The following is a 9,252-nucleotide window of genomic DNA, read 5'->3' as shown; positions in this document are numbered from 1 at the left end:
CATGGGATCAGAAAGAGTCAGACAAGACTTAGCAACTAAACAACAACAGCCATGTGTATATATGTGGATTCCAGTCTCCCAGTCCCTCCTACCTCTCAGATTCCAGCTACATTTTAAGTCTCAGAGCCATTCCTTACTGGGCCATTCTTGGTTACTGCGATTCCTCTCCTGTGTGCTAACAGAGTTCCTACTCTTTGGAACTTATTCTGCTTTATGACTTTTCATAAGTCTGTTTTGCATTTATACTGTAAGGCCTTAAGATCTTATAGTGGGCTCCATATCTTAACTATTAATTTTTTAATCTTCCTAGTACCCAGTAAAATGTATCCTGTTGATTAAATTATAATAGTATCCAACCACATGGAACATGGCTGCTTGGGAGGCATAGAATAAAAATGAAATCTAGATAAATGAATACAATGACTAATAAATAAATTAATACATTTATTTATTCATCCATTTTTTGCCCTTTTACACTTGCCTCTATATTTGCAAATGATAACATGATTATGCATTTTTAGCAGTGGGATTATAGTACACATTTTTTTCCATTGAAAAATGGCATTTAATTAACAGTTAAAAGAAGATATATCATTCATGGAGTCTAAGAATTGAAATAATGCTCATTGCTGAGACCAGAAAAAGCATTCATATAAAAGTTAAATATTAATCACTGGAGGACATTGGTAGAAAACAATCTGTATCATAATTCCAGACACTTGTAATTAAATCCCATTTTTTAAATGCACAAGGAAAGTGGAATACAGAGAGAATGGCAACTGTTGGGTGATACACTATTCATCACCATAAACTACTTAAGTCTAAGATTCATGTCCCCCTACAGATATATCACTGGAAGATACATGACTGAGATTAAAATTCCATCTTTCCCTTGCCTCCCCAAAATGAAGAAGAAATCAAACTCAATTGCACCTTGGACATTTAATAACAAATAGCAATAGCAAATATTTATTTTATCCAGACACTCATTCGTCTGGGAAAATGAGTATGAACACCGATAAAGAATGATGTGAATTATGGAAACAAAGGCAAATGAGACCGCAGAGAGACAGATCGTTTGACGTGATTTATGCCTGCTTGCTATTCCAATAAGGTAGACAGCTACTTGGGCTTCCCTAGTGGCTCAGACAGTAAAGAATCTCCCTGTAATGAAGGAGACCCAGGTTCGTTCCCTGGGTCGGGAAGACCCCCTGGAGAAGGGATAGGCTACCCACTCCGGTATTCTTGGGCTTCCTCTGTGGCTCAGCTGGTAAAGAATCCACCCGCAATTTGGGAGACCTGGGTCTGATCCCTGAGATCCTCTGGAGAAGGGGAAAGGCTACCCACTCCAGTATTCTGGCCTGGAGAATTCCATGGACTGTATAGTCTATGGGGTTGCAAAGAGTCCGACACAACTGAGCGAGTTGCACTTCACTTCATGACCTTGCAGCCTTGGTATTGCTCCCACGGTTATGTTATATGACAAAGCAAAAGGGGCTCTGTGGATGCGACTAAGGTTACTGATCACCTGGCCCTTGTATTTCAGTTTGGCTGTTCTAGAGCTTTGTGTCCTGCGGGATCTTTAGTTACGGCGGGTGAACTCTTGTTCCAGCTTACAGGATCTAGTTGCCCTGACCAGGGATTGAATCCGGGACCCCCTTGCATCAGGAACATGGAGTCTTAACCACTGGGTCACCAGGGAATCTGTCATCTGACCTTAAGTAGGGCGATTGTCGTGGTTTATCAAGGTGGGCCCAGTGGAATCTCAGGAGCACTTAGAAGCGGACAAGATGGGGAGATGTGATGGAAACAGATGCCACGGGGAGCTGAAGCGTGAGAAGGACATGTGGTGCTGTTGCTCATGTGATGATGGATCAGGCAACGTGGTGAAGATGCACGTCAGTCTCTAGAAACTCAGAGCAACTCCACAGTACAGCCAGCAGGGAAACCGAGAGCTCAGTCCTACAACCACAAGGAACTGAATTCTGCCAACCACCACAATGAAGCCAGAAGCCGTTCTTTCTCAGAGTCTCTGCATAAAAGCCTGGGTCGGCCAATACTTTTGTAGCCCCGTGATGAAGTGCACAGGTGAGTAAAATATTGAGTGAGAAGCAGGGGACATGTGATTTCCACGGAGCAAGTAGAAGATGAAAAGAAATTTAAAGAACTCTTCAGAGGGAAAAAGCAGGCCAAGACTCCAAAGATGCTGAGTCTGAATCCACAGGAAGAAAGAAAAGAGTACAGAAGGCGGAGGTGAACAGAAGCAAGGGGGAATGCTGGGGAGGGCCAACTGGATTGGAGGATTAGCGAGTTCAGGGTGACTTTTTTATTTTGCTATGTATCTGTCTGCACTGGCTCTTTGTTGAGGCAGGCAGGATCTTCCATCAAGTCATACGAACTCTTGGTTGTAGTATAAGGGGTCTCCCTTGGGCCTCCTGCATTGGGAGCTTGGAGTCGTGGTCACTGGACCACCAGGGAAGTCCCTACGGTGAGTTTTGAGATGCATTTTGTCAGAGCTTTAGAGAGAGGCTCTAAAGGACCAGGGGTTAAGTAGGGAGGAGGTGGTGACGATAGGCAGGCGTTGAAAGCGTGTTCTTCTTCCCATTGGGATGATGTAAGAAGCGGGATTGAGCTGGACAAACACATGATAAAGAAACTTTTTCAATTCTTTCTGAATAAGGGAGAAGCTTCTGTCTGAATGTCGACAACAGGAATTGATGGGAAGAGGCAGGGCAGGAGGCGCGGGTGGAATCTGGCCACTTTCCCGTCATTCAGTCTGGTCTCGTGTGTTCTTTCAATGAGGCATCCAGATGCTCTCTAGGCTGACTTCAAGTCCATTCTTGTAGTCTTGAATAACTGTCCTCACGCAGTTAAGTACTGTCTGTGTCTCCTTTGCTTTCTGAGTCTTCAGATCAAGAGTTGGCTCTTCCCAGTGGGTGGCCAAAGTACTGGAGCTTCAGCTTCAGCATCAGTCCCTACAATGAATATGCAGGGTTGATGTCCTTTAGGGCCACTTGAGTGCTGACTGTTAATAGTTGTCAGACAGTTAATACACTTTTTTAATATTGGGGAATGCGTATTATGGAACTAACAGATATCTTCTGTATTCTTTTGCCATCAAGAAAGAAGACAGCATTAGGAACACAGACTTTTATCGATTCCACCAAATATACTAAGTAATTTCAAGAAATGGGTTTACCTCTTGAAAGCGAGTGCGTTGCCAGTAGAGGCAGGAAGTTATCCTTTGGCCGTAGCCCTTGAAAAGCTGTGAGACAAAATGGAAAGCTTCTGAAATAGGGCAGTAAAATTGACTAAGATCATGGCATCTGGTCCCATCACGTCATGGCAAATAGATGGGGAAACAGTGGAAACAGTGTCAGACTTTATGTTTCTGGGCTCCAAAATCACTACAGATGGTGACTGCAGCCATGAAATTAAAAGACGCTTACTCCTTGGAAGGAAAGTTATGACCAACCTAGATAGCATATTCAAAGGCAGAGACATTACTTTGCCAACAAAGGTCTGTCTAGTCAAGGCTATGGTTTTTCCAGTAGTCATGTATGGTTGTGAGAGTTGGACTGTGAAGAAAGCTGAGCACTGAAGAATTGATGCTTTTGAACTGTGGTGTTGGAGAAGACTCTTGAGAGTCCCTTGGACTGCAAGGAGCTCCAACCAGTCCATTCCAAAGGAGATCAGTCCTGGGTGTTCTTTGGAAGGAATGATGCTAAAGCTGAAACTCCAGTACTTCGGCCACCTCATGTGAAGAGTTGACTCATTGGAAAAGACTCTGATGCTGGGAGGGATTGGGGGCAGGAGGAGAAGGGGACAACAGAGGATGAGATGGCTGCATGGCATCACTGACTCGATGGACGTGAATCTGAGTGAACTCCGGGAGTTGGTGATGGACAGGGAGGCCTGGTGTGCTGCGATTCATGTGGTCGCAAAGAGTCAGACACGACTGAGTGACTGAACTGAACAGAACAGGTATCTTCTGTATTCTTTTGCCATCAAGAAAGAAGACAACATTAGGAACACAAACTTTTATCGATTCTACCAAGTATACTAAGTAATTTCAAGAAATGGGTTTACCTCTTGAAAGTGAGTGCGTTGCCAATTGAGGCAGGAAGTTATCCTTTGGCCGTAGCTCTTGAAAAGCTGTGAGACGAAATGGAAAGCCTCTGAAATAGGGCAGTAAAATTGATAAGAACTAAAGAAAGTTGACGAGTCACTTCAGGTTTGCATTAGATCAGATCAGATCAGATCAGTCGCTCAGTCATGTTCGACTCTTTGTGACCCCATGAATCACAGCACGCCAGGCCTCCCTGTCCATCACCAACTCCCGGAGTTCACTCAGATTCACGTCCATCAAGTCAGTGATGCCATCCAGCAATCTCATCCTCTGTCGTCCCCTTCTCCCCCTGCCCCCAATCCCTCCCAGCATCAGAGTCTTTTCCAATGAGTCAACTCTTTGCATTAGGTGGTCAAAGTACTGGAGTTTCAGCTTTACCATCATTCCTTCCAAAGAAATCCCAGGGCTGATCTCCTTCAGAATGGACTGGTTGGAGCTCCTTGCAGTCCAAGGGACTCTCAAGAGTCTTCTCCAACACCACAGTTCAAAAGCATCAATTCTTTGGTGCTCAGCCTTCTTCACAGTCCAACTCTCACATCCATACATGACCACAGGAAAAACCATAGCCTTGACTAGACGGACCTTTGTTGACAAAGTAATGTCTCTGCTTTTGAATATGCTATCTAGGTTGGTCATAACTTTCCTTCCAAGGAGTAAGTGTCTTTTAATTTCATGGCTGCAGTCACCATCTGTAGTGATTTTGGAGCCCAGAAACATAAAGTCTGACACTGTTTCCACTGTTTCCCCATCTATTTCCCATGAAGTGATGGGACCAGATGCCATGATCTTCCTTTTCTGAATGTTGAGCTTTAAGCCAACTTTTTCACTCTCCACTTTCACTTTCATCAAGAGGCTTTTCAGTTCCTCTTCACTTTCTGCCATAAGGGTGGTGTCATCTGCATATCTGAGGTGATTGATATTTCTCCCGGCAATCTTGATTCCAGTTTGTGTTTCTTCCAGTCCAGCGTTTCTCATGATGTACTCTGCATATAAGTTAAATAAACAGGGTGACAATATACAGCCTTGACGAACTCCTTTTCCTATTTGGAACCAGTCTGTTGTTCCATGTCCAGTTCTAACTGTTGCTTCCTGACCTGCATAGCCTATCACAAAGATCATTTTTAATCTTATGAAAGGTATTTTATAGTAGGCTTGGTCACTGACTGTATATACTCCAAAATACACATAAAAGAATTTTTTTGTGTGTGGGAATGTCAATCAGTGAACATAGATACTAAGGAATGCATGCAATTAAGAAAAAAAGTGAATGAAAGACATCACCATATTGACTGAAAAGAGACTGGGAATTTGAGATACATTTCAAAAGATGCCCAGTCTTTGAAACAATAATGCTTCAAGAAAGCTGCAGTGAAAAATACTTGTAAGCATTCCTCTCCTGGCCTGATCATACACATGGTTTCAGCTTTTGCAAAACCAGAGATCCCAGAAACCATAATATAGGAATGCACGTAACTTTAGGAGTTTTCACTGGACCGAGTCATTCGGGGACGTTGGTCCGGTCACACAACCGTGCTGTCGACTCAGTCGTTACTGAGAGATTCAGAACCGAAAGTACGTTGGAAAACACGCCTCGGTGATGAGCGCGTATCATCAATCTTTTCAAGCTAGCTGTGTCGTTTCTGTTTGCAGAACAGAATGACTCCTCGTTATTTCTCTCTTATTGTTAATTTTTCTTGCAGTGTAGTTGTGTTATTTTCTGCTGTACAGCCTAGTGAGTCACTGTCCATATCCATACATCCCCTGTTTTTGTTTTTGTGTTGCATTTCCTTCCCGTTTAAGTCAGCACAGAGTGTGTATCTGCTCAGCGAGAGTGTCCTGTGCCACACAGCCGGTCCTCATTAGTTATCCAGAGTGTGTATGTGTCAGCCCCAATCTCCCAATGCCTCCCACCCGCTCTTCCCCCTCTTGGTGTCCACGTGTGTGTTCCCCACCTCCCTGTCTCTATTTCTGCATAGCATATAGGATCATCAGAACAATTTTTCTAGTTTCCACGTATATGCATTAATATACGATACTTGTTTTTCTTTCTAACCGACTTCACTCTGTATGACAGTCTCTAGGGTCCATGTTGAGTCAAATGATGCTCCATATTTAAAAAAAAAATAGAAATTAACATGAAATCCACCCACATACCAGTATGTCCTTTAGTCTGCAAGCTCAGGAAGGTATGTTTCCTTCAACCATTCCTTAATAGCAACAACTAAAACAGGTAAAGCAACTTTTCCTCTCCTTCCGCATATTTTAATTTTTGTTTTTGGTTAATGTCTCCATAAGCATCTACTGCATAACCCTAGGCATATGCCCTTTGACACATTGAAAAACCTGTTTGTGAAAGAGAAGTGAAAAAGTAAAAGTCTCTCAGTCGAGTCCACCTCTTTGCAACTCCATTCTCCAGGCCAGTATACTCCAGTGGGTAGCCTTTCCCTTCTCCATGGGATCTTCCCAACCCAGGGATTGAACCCAGGTCTCTCCATTGCAGGCAGATTCTTTACCAGCTGAGCCACAAGTGAAGCCCTTGATATATGGAAAAAATCTCTCTAATAAACCTATAAACTAACACCTCTTTAGGGATTTGCGCTACAAAGTGTCAGCTTGTAATACATGAACCCTGCACCCTACCTTGGACCCTCAACATCAAAAAACCACAGCAGAAGATGCTGACCTTTTGCACCAAAGGATTATAAATACCAGCAGGATTAACCGGGCGATCTTAATTTGCATGATCTGCTCACCGTGTCACGATCCATCCAGAGTGAGTGCGTTTTGCACGTGAACACATGCATCTAAAAATGCTAATGTTTCGAGTATGGTAAAAGCAAACCTTGCCTGACATCTTTCGCTACTTTGCTTCTTTTGAGATATATATTTGTTTTCAGTAACAATGCTGAGATCCGATGGTGTAAAAAAAAAAAATATGCAGTTGCTATTATAATTTGAAAACCTTTTGGGGGAAAATGTTTCATGCTGTAACTTTTTTTTTTTTTTAATATAACATTTCAGGAATTTCCATACCATGCTTGCCCAGGGGCCATGCTAATCTGCTTTGTATTGTTCCAATTTTAGTATATGTGCTGCTGAACCAACCACCATGCTGTACTTTGGAGAGTATTACATGACGTTTAAGCGAGATGGTCAAAGCACGGTTTATCCTCTGACAACAGATCCTATAATCTGTGTCCAACTGAGTTCCATCTTCTCCTGAAGAGATCTTGTCCATGTCTATAATCCCGCAAGCGTTATATTGGTTCAGTCACCACAGTACCCAATCTCAACACAACTGGGCAGGAAAAAACATCCCCGCTGGGATGTAACTTTCTGCATGAAACAAATCACGCTGTGTCCACTAAGAAAAGGAGATAGAGATGGGAAATTGAAAGAAACTGACACGGCAACGCACTCCTAGATTTTTGTCTCTCTCTCATCTCACCTTCCTGGCCGTGATCACAAAATGTGATGTTCTTAAATACGAGTCAGTGCAGTTTCTCAAGAAGGAGATGGAAAGTGGGATTCATTATTTTCGGCTTTCTCCCACTGTCTCCCTTATAAAGTCGTCGCTGTCACTCCAGAGCTTTCCTGAAACGCAGGATCTGATACATTTAATTAATGAAGATGATTCATTTCCACCCTTCCCTAAATATTGCTAATGCAGGATGGTGGAGGTCATTGCCAAGATTGAGCCATGGCCATTTTGCACAGTTCAGCATCTCTTTGTATAAGTGAATTATATTAATTCAGAGGTGAATGATCCTTTGTTGTTGTTGCTATTGTTTTAAACAATTTATTTAATGGGAGAATAATTACAATATTGTGATGATTTTTTTTGTCACGCATCAACATGCATCGGCCACAGGGATACCTGTGTTCCCTCCATCCTGAACCCCCCTCCCACCTCCCTCCGTACGCCATCCCTCTAGGTTGTCCCAGAGCACCAGCTTTGGGTACCCCACTTTGCGCATCAAACTTGCCCTGGTCATCTATTTTGCATATGGTAATATACGTGTTCAAAGATAGTCTCTCAAATCATCCCAACCCTTGCCCTGAAGTAAGGGACTACAGGGTCAGTTCAGTTCAGTTCAGTCGCTCAGTCGTGTCCGACTCTTTGTGACCCCATGAGTCACAGCACGCCAGGCCTCCCTGTCCATCACCATCTCCCGGAGTTCACTCAAATTCACGTCCATCGAGTCGGTGATGCCATCCAGCCATCTCATCTTCTGTCATCCCCTTCTCCTCCTGCCCCCAATCCCTCCCAGCATCAGGGGTCCTCATGTTTTATTTTTGCCATTGTGGTACAGGCATGCTGAATTCTCACTCCCCCCAAGTGTTGGTGTTCACTTGCTCAGTCATGTCCGAGTCTTTGGGACCCCGGGGACTGCCGCCCACCAGGCTTCCCTGTCCTTCACCACCTCTCTGAGTCTGCTCAAACTCATGTCTGTTGATGATGCCATCCAACCATCTCATCCTCTGTCGCCCTCTTTTCCCTTTGCCTTCTGTCTTTCCCAGCATCAGGGTAGGCGTTATAAATATTCCTGCATGTGGCTTCTCCTCTACTTTTGGAGGGAGAAGTCTGTGTCTTTGGAGGTAGATTTGCCCAGGTGACTAGTTCAGACTTCTCGTGATGGAACACAAGGGAGAGGGGATAGACAGGCACCCCTTCTGGGCTGAGCTCATCACCTCTGCCTGCCTCTTTAGTCGTCCTGCTGCTACCGAGCCTCATTTGGGGACAGACGCATCGTAAGATCGCAGAGCCTCCATCAGTCAGGTCTGTGAGTCACAAGGATGAGCTGAACCTGTCTGCAGCCACACTGGGGAGGGAGAATGAGGAAGAAGTAAGCGTTTTGCACCAGTTAGATTTTAAGTTTTTTTTAATGTGACCCATTTTAGAAGTCTTTATTAATTTTGTTACAATATTTCTTCTGTGGGTTCTTTTTTTTTCATTCTTTGGCTGCAAGGTACGTGAAATCTTAGTCCCGCAACCAGGGATCGAGCTCATACTCCTTGCACTGGAAGGCAAACTCTTAACCACTGGATCACCAGGGAAGTCCCTACACATGTGAGATGTTGGAGTGGTTAGATGCTGCCCTGTGACCTAGCTTACTGGGACT

General features: G+C 43.9%; 1 non-coding gene across 1 annotated transcript; it reads right to left on the bottom strand.

Annotated features, from left to right (window-relative positions):
- Positions 1–7,130: 7,130 nt before the first annotated feature.
- LOC133243575 (U6 spliceosomal RNA) lies at positions 7,131–7,237 on the bottom strand. The gene has a single exon (XR_009735130.1). It is a non-coding gene; the product is annotated as a U6 spliceosomal RNA (small nuclear RNA).
- Between the last annotated feature and the right edge of the window lie 2,015 nt (positions 7,238–9,252).

Source organism: Bos javanicus, chromosome X (assembly GCF_032452875.1).
Source record: "Bos javanicus breed banteng chromosome X, ARS-OSU_banteng_1.0, whole genome shotgun sequence".
Lineage (NCBI taxonomy): Eukaryota > Metazoa > Chordata > Mammalia > Artiodactyla > Bovidae > Bos > Bos javanicus.
This window is presented reverse-complemented; position numbering and strand designations above follow the sequence as displayed.